This window comes from Monodelphis domestica, chromosome 4 (assembly GCF_027887165.1).
Source record: "Monodelphis domestica isolate mMonDom1 chromosome 4, mMonDom1.pri, whole genome shotgun sequence".
Lineage (NCBI taxonomy): Eukaryota > Metazoa > Chordata > Mammalia > Didelphimorphia > Didelphidae > Monodelphis > Monodelphis domestica.
Genome location: NC_077230.1, coordinates 11,156,435 through 11,174,671, shown reverse-complemented (window position 1 = coordinate 11,174,671; position 18,237 = coordinate 11,156,435). Strand labels below are relative to the sequence as shown.

Below are 18,237 nucleotides of genomic sequence, written 5' to 3'. Positions count from 1 at the left end.
CATTTTACAGATAAGGAAAATAAGAGCTCTAAACTTTAGTTAAGGGGATACTTGAAGCAGAATTAGAATCTCCATCTCTTGACTCCCAATTTCTAAACCAAATAACTCTAAAATACCTTTTTTTCTTTTTTCACAGAGCTACACTACATATTGACTCATAAATAAATAGTACTCAGAATCCTTGGCTTTGACTAAGATTTTCAAATTTAAGAAATGTGTCATTATATGGCATTCTTTTGGAAAGAATAGATTTTCTTTAATGGCACTTATGAGTATCATTTTAGCATTTTTACGACATACACTTTTCAATACTGACTATGCCAGCCTAAGTAAGTGATTCAGTCTTCTAACCTCAGCAAATTGGGTTTATTTCCTCCAAATGTACTGACTACTCCCAGGTTGTCTAATCAGCTCCAATTGCTGGCCCCCGTTAAGGCAGTTATTTTGTTTCTAGGGGAGCTTCAGGAAGTCCTTGAAGCTTTCCAACTGATTGCCTAGAATGCCTCCTTTTAGCTACTATCCTCCTTGTTCATTCTTGTGTTCATTCATCAATGTAACTGAGCATCTACATTTAAGGCATTCCTGCCAATTGTTTCTTTGATATCATGGTGAATAGAACAATGCATTTGGAGGGACAGACCAGATTTGGGGTTCTGGTTCTGTAAATTATTAGCTATGTGACTGTGGGGAAATCATTCCCCTTCTCTAAATCTTAGTGTCCTCACTTGTAAAAATTATGAGGTTATTACAAGGGGTCATAAAATTATCCGTCCCTTTGACCCAGCAATGCCCCAAATAGGTCTGTATCCCAAAGAGTCCAAAGAAAAAGGGAAAAGACATATATGTACAAAAATGTTTCTAGCAGCTCTTTTTGTAGTGGCAAAGAATTGGAAACAGGGGATGTCCATCAAGTGAGGAATGACTGAACAAGTAGAAATGAAACATTATTGAGCCATAAGAAATGACAATCAGGATGGTTTCACAACTTAGATGAATGGGTACATGAATGAAGTGAGCAGAGCCAGGGGATCATTGAATGCTGTAATAAATATTGTAGGATGGAATTGTGAAGGACTAAACTAATATCAGCAGTGCAAGGGTGCAAGAAAGCCCCAAGGCACACATGATGAAAAATGCTCTCTACAACCACAGAAGGAACTGTTGGAGTCTGAATGCAGATTGAAGCATGCCCCTTTTCACTTTCTTTCATGAGTGTTTTCCCTTGTATGTGAGATCTGTATCTTTTGTGTCTTGAAGAGTGTGGAAATATATATTGCATTGCAGCACTGATATAGCCTATATCAGATTATTTAATATCTAAGGAAAGGCAGAAAGGAAGGAGAGAGGGAGAGAATTTGGATCTCAAAACATCAGAAAACAATTGTTTCTATATATAATTGAAATTTTTCTTAATGATATGAATGATCTCCTTCAGTTCTAGGCAGCAATCTATGATTCCTGACAAATGTCTGCCACTCCACCCATTTCTAGCCCAGCTATAGCTGACTTATGAAAATTATGACAATTCAACAAATATTTATTAAGTATTGAATATATTATTCAAGGTGCTGGGGAAATACAAGACAACATACAACCCCTGCATTAATGGAACTTAGAATCTAATAGGGAGATAATAATTATTCACATTTAAATCATGTTTTAAGGTTTACAAAGTGTACCGTATGTAATAGATACTATTGGGTGGGTATATTTGATGGCTAAGTGATAACTAATGAATCAGGTAGTTATCTACTTTTGCCTACCCTCCTCCCTCTATACCTCCCTTCCACCCCTCTGCTTTCCTTCAGCTTCCACTCTTCTTCTTCAGCCTCCTTCTAAGTCACTCAGGGTGAGCTATGATGTTTCAGAGGAAATACTCTTTATCTTCTTTATCTCAAGTAGAGGTTTATTGGGGGGAAACAGGAAAAAGATGGAGGATGGAGGTAAGAGGGTTGGAGGTTTCCCTGCTATCTACAGTGAGTCTTAGGTTGGAGGATATTGAGAGAAATGTCAATTCAGTCACTACCATGGAACAGAGCTAGTCAGAGAGAAATATATGGACTATTGTCCTTCTTCTTCTGCCTTCAAATCAGCCAGGCCACCTCCAACTTGATTATCTCAAGTCCCAGAGATAAACCCAGCTTCTTCCTTCAAAGTCACCACCATCAGCCAAGAAGCCCAGAAATCAGTCAGCAGCAGTTGGCTCTTGCCTTCAACTGTTTCCCAGTAACATTCCAAATGGAATCTTCCTTTGATTGACAGCTGATCAACCTCCAGCCATTGTTTCTTGTTTTGCTGCATGCTTTCCCTCTGGCTTTTGCATGATCTCCCAATTCCTCTTTTAAAATCCTCCCTTTTCGTCTTAACAAAAATGCAACCTGCATTTTTCAATGATACTTACCTTTAGATATATTTTGTTATATTTCTAACTATCTAATTCTTAACCCTGTACTATATTAAATATTCCTTTACCCTTCCAAAATAACAAATCCTAAACGCATCTTAGCTATTTTGTCAATCTAGTTCTATGCTAAGTTTTGGGTATAGGAAAATGGTTTAAGTAATGGGGATTTTACATGAAATATAGTTTTGACATAATAACAAATCATGTAACAATTTTAAACAATTCCAACAATTTCAACAGCATTTTGAATATGTAACTGTCTTATCTCCTAATGTCTATAATTCACCTAAGTAAAATTTCTATTACTAACAATTGCTAACCAAAAATTATAATGTAATCTAACTTCTATACTTAAGTAGTTTTTATGGCTGTCCCTACTTCCCTGAGACTTTGATCAAATTTTCTAAACTGTCCCTATAGTTAGTCATTAGAACATTAATAAATTATTCTAATATAGTTTTAGTGTGTTAGTACATTAGTATTTACATGTGTACCTAGATTGTATTTATACAGATTTACATATGTACATCCATAATATTTATTCTTGATTTCTGTGCAACTCATGCAGATAAGAAATATCTTTGTTTGAATTTTCCACAGAAATTTATATATCAGTGTGACTTTTGTGTTTTGCAACTATGCATATATTGTATACTTACCCATTCCATGAGATTTTTCCTACATTGTATTTTAGTGTAGCATGTATATGTATATATGTGATGTTAACATGTATGATTCATTCTTACATAACCTCATGATCACAAGTCCAAACTTTCAAAGTCCTTCCATGTCCTTATGTTGATTGTAGAAACTCTGTGTGTCTAACTCTCTGTCATCTGGTCAGCCTGCAACTGGTCTGCTGTCGATCTTGATTGTAGTCCTGTGTTCTTCAATTCAAAAATATACTAGAATAATCAGAAACATGCATGGGTGTAAGGTTTTTACATGTGCATGTATGTAAGATTGAAATTTTCATTGTGCTTGGAAATAAGCTATGAATTCTTCATGAGCGCTTGTCAGAATTCATCAGTTATTCTTCATGAGTGGAAGTAAGCGTAATAGCATAAGTTCTTAGAATTTGTTAAGAATATGAATATGAATTTTCTTATCTTTTTGATGTTTGAATTTTTCACAAGGAGATTTATTGTATGTTGTCTTTAGTGATGGCTTGGAGATAAAACTTAGATAGAATGTAATTTGTTTGGTTTGGAGTTATGTATTCATTTGAAATAATTTTGTTAATTTCATTGCCATTGCTATTGTAAGAAGAGAGTTTGTATAGAATATGTAGAGATTTTTCTATGGCTGCTAATCCTTTAAATGCATATTTCTTTTACTCTGTTTTAATGGCTTTTGCAGTGCTTTCCTTTCATAGTTTCCATTCATAGGCTATCATTTTAACATGTGCAATGCTCTCTTGTCTGTACTATCTGTTGATAAGTAGTCTTGGGTGCTTTCCTTTGTTTTCTATTCACAGGCTTTCATTCACAAAATATCTTATTGATTTTTTTTTCTAGGGCTAGTCAACTTGATGGGTTTTTTTTTTATCAGATGTCATTTGTATGTATCTTCATTGATGACATGATCATATTGTTGTTACTTATGATGTATCTGAAACTATGATGTAATACCCTCCCTCTATTCCTTACCCTAGTAGAGATTGTTTTAGGATAAAGATTGAGAGATATGGATAACTTGTTTCAGTTCCCAACTATAACTTGATGTTAAAGTTTTTGATAGCATTCATCCAATGTGAATCCATGCTTCCATAATATTCTAGGTGTTTGTGTCTGTCATAGTTATGAAGATAGAGTTTTCTGCTACAAGCTTAGGAGTGTTCTTGTTGTTGTTGAAGTACTTAGTTGTTCTTTTGATGGAATATTTTCTTTTCTACCTAAGACTAGTCTTCATTCTCATAAGGTCTTGTGTTGTATGTTACCCTGTGGAACTCCAACTAATCTTGGTTTCACTCTTACTTCATGAATGGTATTTGTCATGTTTCTTGAAGTTAGAGAATAGATGTGAAATTGTATATCTATCTCTCCTCCTCCAGTTCTTTAATATGTTCTTTGATATCCTCCTTCCCATTCAAAATCCATATCTGTACAAGCCATATAATTCAACTTCTCTATAAAGTCATCTTCATTATCAACCCCTAATCTTGCATAAAGTTCTTCTAATGGTATACAACTTGTTCTGTGCCCAAAGAACATCTCATCGTCATAATCTTGGTAAGATTTTGATTGTACTGGTTTCAGGTATTCAATTTTCTCACTTGTGTCCCACATATCCCCTTCTTCATCTACCTCTTCATAAAGCTTATAAAATTGGTAAGGCATCTGTTCTAAATCGTCTTGGTCCGTTATTATTACGCCATCTGGTATTTCTTCTGATTCTGTATCTGATTCTGACTCACTGAATTCTGCAATCCTTATGTTATTCATTGGATTTTGTTCAGTGCCATGTAAACTTGTGTCAGATGTTGTTAACTCTGACTTTGTGTGTTGATCTAATCCTATGTCACCAGCTTTTATATTTTCCAAATCAGTTTCTGGTTGCTTCTCATTGCTAAGCTTTAGATTTTTGTTTTAAGTTGGTAAACGTGATGGTATGAGGTTAGTTTCTTCTTGCAGATATGCAATGCTGGTACTAACATTCATAGGTTTTACTCTATCATTGGCTAGAAGGTTTTGTTCATTTCCCTTCTCTTTTGATTGTGTAGTGATAGAAATCTTTCCCTCTGTGTTCTTATTTTCTTCTGGGAATGAGTTTAGAACATCTGCATTTTCCCCTGCATCAGTACGATGTGTGCCTTCATTCTTTCCCATGGTACTACATACATATGTTTCTGACTGTGTAGCTAACGTGTTTATAGTTACTGAGTCATTGTTCATTTCTTTGCTACCCTCTGCCAGCTGTATATTTGGATCAGTTAATTCTCCTTGATTTAAATCATTTCCTATGAAGTCTTCTACTACATTGGACAATGAATTTAAATTATAGCAATTGCTTCTCTCACAAAGTTTATTTGGCCAGATTCCCTTCTGCCACTTAGAATGTTGGCTTCAAGTCTGCATTTGAATCCTTGGTTGTTCTTTCAGTTACTAAGACTTCCATTCTATTCCTCTTTTCAAATTCAACCATCATGTCACCTTCATTACTTTGAATATGATTATTATTTTCAAGTGTAATGTCAGCTTCATTTTTCAGGAAATTTTGTATTAGATAATAGTAAATCTGTCATTGCAGGATGAAAGTTTCAGTTTCAGGATTCAAAGTAGATGTTGTTTCTAAGGGTATCTATGCCATTTAGCTATTTTAAGAATTAACTGAGTTTGGTGGGATGTCCTGCAAATCTGTGAAGGATTTCAAAGTATTTTCTTCTTTAGTAACAGTAACCTGTAGGGAATTGAAATGTTGTTTCTCTGTTTCTCTCACTAACTCTTGCCTGAGTTTTTGTGACTTTGTCTGTCTTTTCCTTTTACACCATTCAATCCCTGTGCCCACTCTGCACTGAAAAAATTCTCCAAGAATGTTTTGACTTGATTTGCATTTTTTTTTCCTGTGTGGTTACTATACAGCCTTTCTTTAAGTTTCTTATCTCTGTTGCTATTTGAGACATGATGTCTTTAACTTCTGCATCTAGCTCTTTTACTTGTCTCTGCCTATCATATGATATTTTGCATTTGTTATCAATCACAGATTTAATTTCTTGTATTAAATTTTCACCATTTCTTCTATCTCCATGTACCAAACTACATACATTATAGGCCTGGCTTCATAATTCTCTCCTAACCATGTCTGAATATTTAGGTTTGGCTCCTGATTTAATAGCCTGTTGCATTTCCTGTAAATCAGTTGCCTGTTGTGTGGATTTTAGCTTACAATGAGAACATCAAGTGGAATTTTGCTTTCTGTATCTAGCTTGTGTGCCTTTGTTGTTATTTACTTCATATTTCTTTTTCAGAAAACGGTCTTTGATCAGGTGTCCTTTCTTATGGCAGAAAAAAACATTGTCTAGTTTCTCTCTGTACTGTTTTTGGTTTGTAAGCAGGTTTTGTGTAAGTTCTAACAGCATTCAGCTTCTTGATTTCTTCAATCTCCTTGTCTCCTAAATTTTTCTCTGTTACCCCTAATTTTTCCTTTAAATCTTGCATTTGTTTATTTTGCTCTGAATGATTTTCATGAAGGTAAGTTGCGGTTTCACGTAATTCGATCAGACTCACAGTATCATATTTTGAAAAGTAATGTCTGAAAAAGTTCTTTAAGTGAGGTGTTCACCTCACGTGATTTATAGACTCATCAGTATTTGCATCTAAACCCATAACTGATTCAGCCATTTCAGAGAGATAACCTATACATGAAGCTGGATGTTCTCCTTTATTTTGCATTAGTTTGTCAAATCTTGCCCATGCATTAGGCTTTGAGCAACAGAGCTTAATAGCTTGGAGCAAGTCTTCCCTACATTTCCTTAAGTAGGTCATAACTGTGGAATTTGCAAAAATCAAGGTCTTCGCTTTGCTCCAACTGTGGGTCAACTAGTCAGGTTGTTTTCTGACCTAGTCTTTTCAATGAATTGGCGATGCTCATGGGGGCTGAAGAGTTCTGACAAGAGAAATTCCACATCTTGGAAATCTGGATCAAAAATTCAGAAGGCACATTCGACTTCTTTCTGAGTCTTAAAGGGATGATCAAAAAACTTTGGAACCCATTTCTTCAGGGAATCAAGGGTTGTACACTGTCTATGTACCTTTGATTGTAACACACCAGCTGTACTTGATAACTTGGTAACATCTTTTAGTGGAAATTTTTTTTCAGGTTCACTATCAGACTTAGTATCCTTGTCACTGTCATTTCCTTGTGCATTAACCTTTGTTTTCTTTGCCTTTCTGTCTTCCTCCTTGGGTACACTATCTGCCTGTCCATGTCCCTTGTCCTTGCTCTGGTCTAGCCCTTTAGCCTTCATAAATTCCTCAAACATGTTTTTAATAATGTTTTCCAAGTTAGTATCCACCACCATTATCTTTGCTGCCTTTTTCAGGATTACAAATCTATAGAAGTTCTTCAGATAAGTCAGTGTCTGTATAGCAGCCATGGAAATGATATAAACCTGAGTCATAATGTGCCAGAGGACAGTTTCTTTTTGGAATGGCCACTGTAGTATAAATATCATGGTGCTGCCAAGGTATTCCACCAAATCTACAATCATGGTGGTCATTTCACTGTATAGGATGTCATAAGTCCAATAACCCATAATGGTTGCCAGCACAATTACCCCACAGAGCACTTGCTTGAACATCTTGCTGTTGTATTTATGGATTGTAAAGTTCAGTCAGCCTGAGGTGTTTGTAATTGTAATAATTGTAATAGATACTATTGGGTGGTTATATTTGATGGGTAAGTGATAACTAATGGATCAGGTAGTTATCTTCGTTTGCCTACCCTCCTCCCTCTTCCTGCCTCCCTTCCTCCCCTCTGCTTCCCTTCAGCTTCCACTCTTCTTCTTCAGCCTCCTTCTAAGTCACTCAGGGTGAGCTATGATGTTTCAGAGGAAATACTCTTTATCTTCTTTATCTCAAGTAGAGGTTTATTGGGGGGAAACAGGAAAAAGATGGAGGATGGAGGTAAGAGGGTTGGCGGTTTCCCTGTTATCTACAGTGAGTCTTAGGTTGGAGGATATTGAGAGAAATGGCAATTCAGCCACTACCATGAAACAGAGCCAGTCAAAGAGATATATGGACTATTGTCCTTCTTCTTCTGCCTTCAAATCAGCCAGGCCACCTCCAACTTGATTATCCCAAGTCCCAGAGATAAACCCAGCTTCTTCCTTCAAAGTCACCACCATCAGCCAAGAAGCCCAGAAATCAGTCAGTAGTTGGCTCTTGCCTTCAACTGTTTCCCAGTAACATTCCAAATGGAATCTTCCTTTGATTGACAGCTGATCAACCTCCAGCCATTGTTTCTTGTTTTGCTGCATGCTTTCCCTCTGGCTTTTGCATGCTTTCCCAGTTCCTCTTTCACACCTATTGAGATAGATAATGCAAAGAAAATACATGTTTTATTGATGAGAAAACTGAGGGATAAAATGACTTGCCCAAATGACATATTTATTTATTTTTATTTGTTTATAAAACCCTTACCTTCCTTCTTAGAATCAATGCTATGTATCAGTTCCAAGGCAGAAGAGTGGTAAAGGCTAGACAGTAGGGTAAAGTAACATGTCCAGGGTTACACAGCTAGAAAGTATCTGAGGTTAGATTTGAACTCAGGACCTCATATCTCTGGACCTGGCTCTCAATCCACTGAGCCACCCAGCTGCCCCCTAAGTCCCTTTTTAAATCCTCATTGCTACCACCTTGGTACTGGCACCTGGAGTGACTATATTTCCCAACAAGCAACATGGTAGAAGGCAACATCTTGCTGCAAAATATCATAAATAGTTGTGGCTCCAACCATGCAACCAGATTCCTGGGCACATATGGGATAGCCATACTTTAAGACCATACCTCTATTTAGCCTCTCCACAAAATAATTTGACTAAGTGTCCCTGCTTTCAATGCCTTCAAGTTTTATTTTACTAATAAAGTTATGTTTGTATGAATTGTTCTTCTACTCACTTCTCTATCACTTGATATTTTCCCAATTTCTTTAAAAAAATGTCCATCTTGTCATTTCTTGTGGCACAATTATATTCCATTAAATTTATATACTATTATTTTTTCATCTATTTCCCCACAAGTGAATACCCTATAAGTTTCCACTTTTTGTTTTGCTTCTAAAGAATAATTGCTGTAAATATTAGTCTTTTTTCTCTTTCTTTTCTTCTTTGGTATATAAACCTAATGGTAGTATTGGCTGGGTCAAAAGATATGTATGCACAGCTTAGTGACATTTGGACATATTTCCAAATTGCTTTCCAAAATGGCTGGCCCAATAATTCATAGCTCGAACAGTGCATTAGAGTTCCTGTTTTCCTATAACCCATCTAACATTTGTCATTTCCCACTTTTATCATCTTTGCCAATTTGTTAGGTATTAGGCAGAACCTCAGGGTGCTGCAATTTCCATTTCACTGATTAAAAGTGGCTTGGATCATTTTTTTCATATGACTATTGATAGCTTGGATGGCTTCCTTTGAAAACTGACTTCATATCCTTTGGCCATTTATCAATCACAGAATGGTTTTTAACCTTATGAATTCCAATCAGTTCATTATATATTTTGGACATGGACCTTTATCTGAGGAATTTGTGAAGACTTTTTTTTAAACCACATACTTATTTCCCTTCTAACTTTAACTGCATTAGTTTTGTTTGTGCAAAAACCTTTTTAATAGTATTTAGTTGAAATTATTTACTTTATCTTTGGTGATCCCTTTTTTAGCCATGAAGTTTTCTCCTATTCATAGATGAGAAAGATAATTTCTTCTTTGTTCTACTAACTTGTTTATGATTTCACATTTTATGTCTAGGTCACATTTACTGAGGATTATCTTGGCATATAGTATGAGATATTGCCCTATGCTTAATTTCTTCCAGATTACAGGTTTTCTAGCATTCTTGGCAAATAATTATTGACCCCAATAAACAGGGTACTGTGTTTTTTTAAATGTTGTTTTGTATTTGTTTGCATCTATATATTGTATTCCTAATCCATTCCATTGATTAAGTTCTATTTTTTAAATCAACACAGAATCATTTTGATGTTTACTTTTTTGTAGTATAGTTTGAGATCTAATACTATTCCACCCTTCCTATGTTTTTATTATTTTCATCAAGATTCTTGATCTTTTCTTCCTTCCATGTGATTTTTCTTGTTAATTTTTTTAGATCACTTGTTAATTTGATTGGCACAACACTCAAATACATAAGAAAATTTAGATAGTGTTCTCATTTCTTTTTTAAATTGGTTCAACCTACCCATGAACAATTATTATTTCTCTAATTATTTAGGACTGTCTTTATTTCAGCAGAGTTTTTTGTAACTTGGATTCATATAGTTCCTGAATATATCTTAGTAGATAATCTCTCTAATTTTCTAAATATATTGTGGTAATTTTGAAAACAACTTCTCTTCCTATATCTTCATGCAGGTTTTCAAGATGGCGATGTAGAGGCAGCAAAAGTTCAGACCTCTGAAAATCCCTGCTTGCCAATTATAAACTAAATGCTCCTAGGGGACTGAAAATCAAACCAAACAACAAGACAGAGCCAAGGAACCCTCCTGCTAGACTCAACTTAAAAGGTATGCCCCCCAAAAGTCTGAATTCAAGAACACTTGGGTTTAAGGGGAAGGAAGAAGGAAGGTCCCAGGACCCCTCCCCCACCTAGAGCGCTGAGCCTCCAGTGGTAGCTGGAACCTCTGGGTAGGCAAGGGTGCTAATTTGGAGGGAGTACCTTGCAGGCAAAGCTATGACAGGCTCAGAGCCTCAAACACAGGCGATAGGGAAGCAGTTGGAGAAGAAGCACAGAGCACAGAGTGGGCAGCCTAGTTGAAGCAGCTGACACACTCCATAATGCTCCCCCATTCCGGAGGTTTTGGCCTCAGGGCACATCCAGCTCAATCCAGCTGGACTTAATCCCATCAAACCCTTCAGAGGGCAGGGAAGTTCAAGCTCCAACATCCCTCCCCCGCAGATTGTGCTAAGAGATTTGCTGACTAAGCTCCAAGGGTGAAGGTTGACAGAAAAGCCCCAAACCACAGATCCAACAAAAACATGAGAGGAGCAAGAGTGCAGGCAACTTCAGGGAGTAAAGAATGGTAAATATGAGCAAACAACAGAAAAAGAAAAAGGAAATTACAATCGACAGCTTCTATACAGGGAATGAACAAAGAGCAAATGGAACAAAGAAGGATGAGGGAACACCAAGCAAAAAAACAGAAACCCCAGCGAATTGGATACAGGCTTTGGAAAAACTCAAAATACAATTCAAAACACAATTAAGAGAGGCTGAAAACAACTGGGAAAAGAACTTAAAAAGCAAGATAAGTCATCTGGAAACAGAGGCACTTGAACTAAAACAAGAAAATAGTGTCTTGAAAGCCAAAACTAGTCAGCTTGAAACTGAGGCAAAGGAGATGAAAGACGAGGCAAAGAAGACGAAAGATGACCTCAAAAGAAAATCAGACCAGAAGGAGAAAGATGACCAAAAAGCCAGAGATGAAATCCAGTCTTTAAAAACCAGAATACAACAATTAGAAGCAAGAGACTTCACAAAGCAGAAGGACACTATAAAACAAAATCAAAAGAATGAAAAAATTGAGGAAAATATGAAGCACCTCATTCACAAAACAGAAGATTTAGAAAATCGTTCCAGGAGAGACAACTTAAGAATTATTGGTCTGCCGGAGGACCATGACAAAAGAAAAATCCTGGACATCATACAACAGGAAATTATCCAAGAAAACTGCCCCAATATTCTAGAACAAGAGAGAAAAGCGGAGATTGAAAGAATCCACAGATCACCTCCTGTACTCAATCCCCAACTGACAACATCCAGGAATGTTATAGCCAAATTCAAGAACTATCAGACCAAGGAAAAAATATTACAAGCTGCTAAGAAGAAGTCATTCAAATACCATGGAACCACAATGAGGATAACACAGGATCTGGCTACATCTACACTGAAGGACCAAAAGGCGTGGAATATGATATTCCAGAAAGCAAGGGAACTAGGTCTACAACCAAGAGTCAAATACCCAGCAAAACTGAAAGTTTTGGTCATTTGGGAAAATATGGTCATTTAACAAAATAGAAAAATTCCTATATCTTCATGCTGGGTGTTGTTTTTGTTTTGCTAATATGGAAGAATACTGATAATTTATGTGGATTTATTTAATATCCCGCAACTTTAGTTAATTTATTTTTTCAGTTAATTCTTTACTTAACTCATTATTTCCAAGCAAATTATCTTATGATCTGCAAAAAAGAAAATGGTCATTAGCCTTTCTTTTACTATTTGCCTTTTCTTAGTCATTAATTTTCTTTCTTTTCTTGTTTCTTTAGCTAACATTTCTAGCACTATGTTAAAATAGTGGCTATGGTGATAATTGGCATCTTGATTTACCCCTGACTGCATTGGAAAGGCCCCTAATTTTACATTAAAGAATGATAATATTTTAATGGCATTTGATATGTGCCAGGCACTGTTAAGTATTTTACAATCATCATCTTATTTGAGCTTCACAACAACCCTGGGGCATAATGTCTGCCCCTGGTTTGTTTGTTTGTTTGTTTTTTAATTCAAAGATATTTTATTTTCCCAGTTACATGTAATAACCATTTTCAATATACACTTTCCAAAATTATCAGATCCAAATTGTCTCCTTCCTTACTTTCCCTCCTCCCTCTCAGAGATGGATCAGGGTTATATATGTATTAACTTGCAAAATATGCTTCCATGTTGGTCATTGCTGTAAGAGAATACTCATATAAAACCAAAACCCAAAAATAAAACCATAATTTAACGTAAGTGAAAAATAACATGCTTTGATATGCATCCAACTCCAACAGTTCTTTCTCTGTAAGTCAATAGCATTCTTTGTCATATGTCCTTCAGAATTGTCCCAGATCATTATATTGCTGAGAGTAGCTAAATCTTTCACAATTGATCATCATATAATATTGCTGCTGCTGTATACAATTGTTCTCCGGTTTTGCTTATTTCACTCTGCATCAGTTCATGTAGATCTTTCCAACTTTTTCTGAAATCATCCTGCTCATCATTTGTTATAGCATAAAAGTATTTCATGACCAACATATGCCACACTTTTTTCTGCCATTCCCCAATTGATGGGCATCTCCTCTAATTCTAATTTTCTAATACAAAAAAAAAAATCTGCTATAAATGTTTTTATACAAGTAGGACCTTTCTCCTTTTTTTATGATCTCTTTGGTATATAGACTCAGTAGGGTTCCCTTACAGGATCAAAGGGTGTGTGCAGTTTTATAACCCTCTTTGCCCTTGGTTTTAGACAGATATTCTTTACTATACTGAGAAATTTATTCCTATACTTCCTACTGTTAGCATTAAAAAAAAAAATGGATGTTGGGTTTTGTTAAAAAGCCTTTCTGGCATCTTTCAATATGATTGTGTAGTTTCTATTATTTCTTTGTTGTTGGTTTATTATGCTTATTGCCTTCCTTATATTGAGCCAACCCAAAATTCCTAAAATAAACCCAATATAATCATAGTGTATAATTTCTATAACATTTTATTAGAACTTATTTGTTCATTTTTTATCTGAAATTCTTGTGTCAATGTTTATTAGAAATATTAGCCTATATTTTTCTTTCTTTGTTCTGTCTTCCTGGTTTAGAGCTCAAGACTAAATTTTTGTTATACAAAAATATTGGAAGGGTCTCTCCTTTTCCTATTTTTGCAAATAGTTTATGCAGTATTGAAATCAATTGCTCAGGGTTTCATTTGAATTCATTTGTAAGTTGCTATGTTCTTTGAGTTTAGTTTGGCAGTTCATTGATGATTTTTTCTATTATTAGGTTATTTAAGTAATATTTTCCCCTTTTTTGTTAATCTGAGAATTGTGTGTTGTATATGTATTCATCTTCTTTCTCTGACTAGTGGTTCTTATTAGCATATAATTAGGGGAAATTATTTCTGATATTTCCTCAATTTCCTCTTCAACTCTGAGGTATCTCTTTAATTTTTAATGCAATATGTTTTCCCTTTCCTTTAAAAAAAATCAGGTTACCTGTCTATTTTACCAAGGTTTTCTCCTCCAAAAAAAAAATACCCAGCTCCTAGTTATATTTATCAATTCCGTTTTTAAACTTTTTTTTCCCAGTATTTCCATTTTGTTTTTAGATGGGAGAGAGGCTTTATTTGCTTTTGTTCTGTTCTGTTGTGTTGTTGTTGTTGTTGTTGTTTTAGTTGTAGTTCCAGTTCATTGATTCACACATTTTTTTGTTGATTAAAGCATGTGGAGATATAAGATTTCCTCTATTTTTCTTTAACTACATCTCCTAAGTTTTGTAATGTTTTGGTATCACTGGTTTTGATAAAGATGCCATGCTATGCATGGCAGAGAAATAAGTAAACTCCTTTTCCTTCCTATTCTGTAATTTCCAGAGAACCGCCATCTTTTTAAAAACTTGTTAGTATCTTTAAATTCTATCTTGTCTGTCTTTTTTTTAGGTTTATCTGAAAGGGATACTAATAGATGGCATAGTGCATAGAGAATCTGGAGTATCTGGTGGAGGTCTTGAGTAAGAAAGAACAGAGTGTAAATCCTCCCTCAGACACTTACTAACTCTGTGACCCTTAGCAAGTCACTTAACCCATGTTGCCTAAGCCTTGCTGCTCTTCTTTCTTAGAACCAATACATGGTAGTGATTCTAAGATGAAAGATAAGGGCTTTAAAGAAATGTTTTTACAGCTCGATCTTTAATATTAAGTTTCCATGCCCATTTAGAATGTATTGTAGAATATGGTGTAAGATGGTGATCTAAGCCTAATTTTGGACAGACTAATTTCCAGTTTTCCTAGTAGTTTTTTAAACTAATTAGGGAGTTTTTTCCCCTAGGTAATTTATGTTTTCACTTTATCATTTACTAGATTATTGACTCCATCGTTTCTGACTCTCTATCTGATCTATCTCTACTTTTTAGCCAATACCAAAATGGTTGTGATAACTGCTGCTTTATGTTATAATGACATTTGAAAGTGCTATTCCTCCTTTGTTCCTATTTCTTTTTATTTCTCTTGATTTTCCAGATCTTTTGTTTTCCCAAATTAATATTATCACATTATTGAGTTTATTGTGGTGGGATTGTAAAAGGGGAAGGAGACAAGAGGAAACACATATAAATATTTTTAAATTTATTGATGGGAGGGAGAGGGAAAGAAAGGACAGTAACAAGGGAGAAGTAAAATTTCTTAATCTGATCCCAAACCTAAATTCCTTCATAATATTCTAATGGCTAACTTATTTAAATAAGTTCAGTTTTCCCCAAACAGAACATCACAAAACAGAGTCCAGTAAATGAGCCAAGATCCCAGAGGAAATGTCCAAAGTAGGTCCAGAAGAGAAGTGGTTCTTCTTTGGTCTTCTGTCCAGCTGCCAGCAGCCAGTAAAAACAGTTTTTTCTGCACTAAAGCTGGTATCTTACATAGGGCCAGAAACCTTGTAGAAAAGATGGAAATTCCAGCTATCTCCAAAAGCTTCCTCCAGGAGACTCTTTTCTCATTTGGGACCCTAGAATGTTGACCCAGACTCCCATGTGATTCTGTCACATGTCCCTGCCAATCAAATGAAGTTCATTTTGTAAAATCCTTTTGCAGTCTTCTTTTCCTTACTACATCTCCCCCCCTTTGCACAAAGCACAAATCGTGTTGAAAACACTATTTTGGCATTTGTGCACAACCTAAAATACTTATCAATTACCTAAACTAAGAAATCTACCCAAAATAGCAAACAACCTACACTCTACTATCTTAATCTAATACTAACCTATTCTAGGGAATTTAAAAAGAAAACGGAAAAGGAATTAAATAATGAACAAGTACAAACGTCAAACAGAAGCAAAAGCAAAACAAGCAAATAACATCAAACAAAAGATGAACACAAATTCCATGCAAACATCAAACTCAAAATACTCTTTATCAGCTAATACAGAACATTGTACTAATATTGCAGTACACCAACATCAAACTTAGAGAAAATTTTTGAAAATTACAATAAATACAACATTGCATAAGTTTTACACTGAAAATCAAACCAAACATTAAACTCACTTATGTAAATACATGTAACAATAGATATAAGCAAGCTATGTACATAAATAGTACATAATACATACATGTATGCTATACATACGCACACATATGATCATATATGCTTCTTATTTACAGCATGTTACATGTATGCATATGCTAAAATACAATTAATTTATAATCCTATTCTATACCCTATTTACATATGTTTACATTTATTTACATTACGTTTAATTTATTTACAATTTTGATACGTGATGTCATACATTGTTTGTGTTGTGTAATGTATGATGTAGTGCAAGTCAGTATCTAATTTTCTTATCTTATCTACTTAATCCTAACTAATCCCTATCTTCAAAATTCTTCTGTCTAATGAGATTTCTATACTTAAACTAAATCTAAGTATCTAACTACATTTTGTTAGTAACTATCTTATCTATAGCTAATTATAACACTGTTAGTTAGTTACAACTAACTATGCATTGTTTCACTCATTTAAGGAATGCTTCAATGTAACCTAAACATGTGTATATTTTGGTATGTTGTTAGTTTTGCTATGTTCATCAAATGAAGTTCATTTGACAAAATCCTTTTGCAATCTTCCTTTGCTTACTACAAGTTATACAAAGTAGCCCCTTGGTAATTTGATTGTACACCATTAAGTATATAAATTAATTTTGGCAATGTCAATTTTTATCATATTGCAAGGGCCTCACCATAAACACTGAGTATTCCTTCAGTTATTAAAGCTTCCTCTTTTTTTTAAGAACATTTCCGAACATAAAGCAAAACATGCAAACCAAAAAATACATTCTCTATAAAACCAAAAACTCTGCTTCATATAACTTGCTTTAATTATATAATCCTATACTTTCGTTTCAAAATAGAGTTCTTCTTGTCATTCTCCATTTGAATTTCCTTCTGTCCCCTTGTGTGAATTTAAAATATTACAATGGCCATTTAAAGCATCATTATTGCTAACCTCCTCCCACTAATGCCCCTTTTTCTCCCACTTAAAAACACCAAGTGGTGAGGGGAGTTTTAACAAAAAACAAAATTAATCCACAGAGTAAACATGTCTAAAAATGTCTATCTTTTTCTACAACCAGAGTCCATCCCTTCTCTCTGGAGATTTGGTTGTTCAATTGTATTCATCAGTTTTGAAGCTGTTTTTGTTACCAAATAGCTTACATTTTCTTCTAGCTTTTTAGAATTTTGATTTTGTTCTAATATTTCTTGCTCTCTCATGGAGTCATTGATTTCTTTTTGGTCTATTCTTGTTTTCAAAGACAGTACTTCTTGGGTAAGGTTTACTACATTATCTTCTAAGCTATTTATTCTACTTCCATTTCTTTTCTCCAGGACTTTTATTTCACTTTCTATCTCTTCCATCATTTCTTCTAGGAATTCACATAATCCTTGTGGAAAGTCCATTTTCCCTTTAAATCTGTGTTTATAGTTTAGAATTGCTTGCTTCTTTTTCTGGAGGGTCTCTAGATTTTACATTGGTTGATATTTTCATCTTTAATTTATTCATCTTTCCAGGTTTAGTTCCTGAAATGGGATTTAGTGCTAGGGCCAGAATGTCCCCTAATGAGATTCTGGGCAGATTGGTCAACTATGCTGGATCTTGTCTTAGATCCCATGGGTTCTTGCACTGAGTTTCACATCCAAGAATTAGGTCTTTTGGGATCTTTCAGTCCAGAGCTGGATCTTCAGAGCTCTCTTTGGTGTTAGGAACCTGAGAGTTCTTGAGTCTGGACTGTCCTGGTATGAAGGCTATGGGTGGCTACTACCTCAGAGATTCTAAATCAGCGGTTCTCAACCTCTCAATTTGTAGCAATGAGAATACATAATGCATATCAGGTATTTACATTCCGAATCATAACTGTAGCAAAATTAGTTTTGAAGTAGCCACCAAAATAACTTTTTGGTTTGGGGTCACCGCAACATGAGGAACTGTATTGCGGGGTCACAGCATTAGAAAGGTTGAGAACCACTGCTCTAAAGTTTCCAAGCTCTCCACCCTAGGGATTTTCCAATACAAAAAAAAAAGGCTCTTGGTGCTTTGCTTTTTTAGGCTATGGTCTACTTGCACCA

General features: G+C 35.1%; 1 long non-coding RNA gene across 1 annotated transcript in view; it reads left to right on the top strand.

Moving 5' to 3' along the window:
• LOC130458939 (uncharacterized) overlaps positions 1 to 18,237 on the top strand; it is a 66,498-nt gene that overhangs the window by 2,377 nt on the left and 45,884 nt on the right. The window contains exon 3 of the long non-coding RNA XR_008918288.1: positions 10,497 to 10,648. This is a non-coding gene — a long non-coding RNA (uncharacterized LOC130458939). The remainder of the gene's footprint in view (positions 1 to 10,496; positions 10,649 to 18,237) is intronic.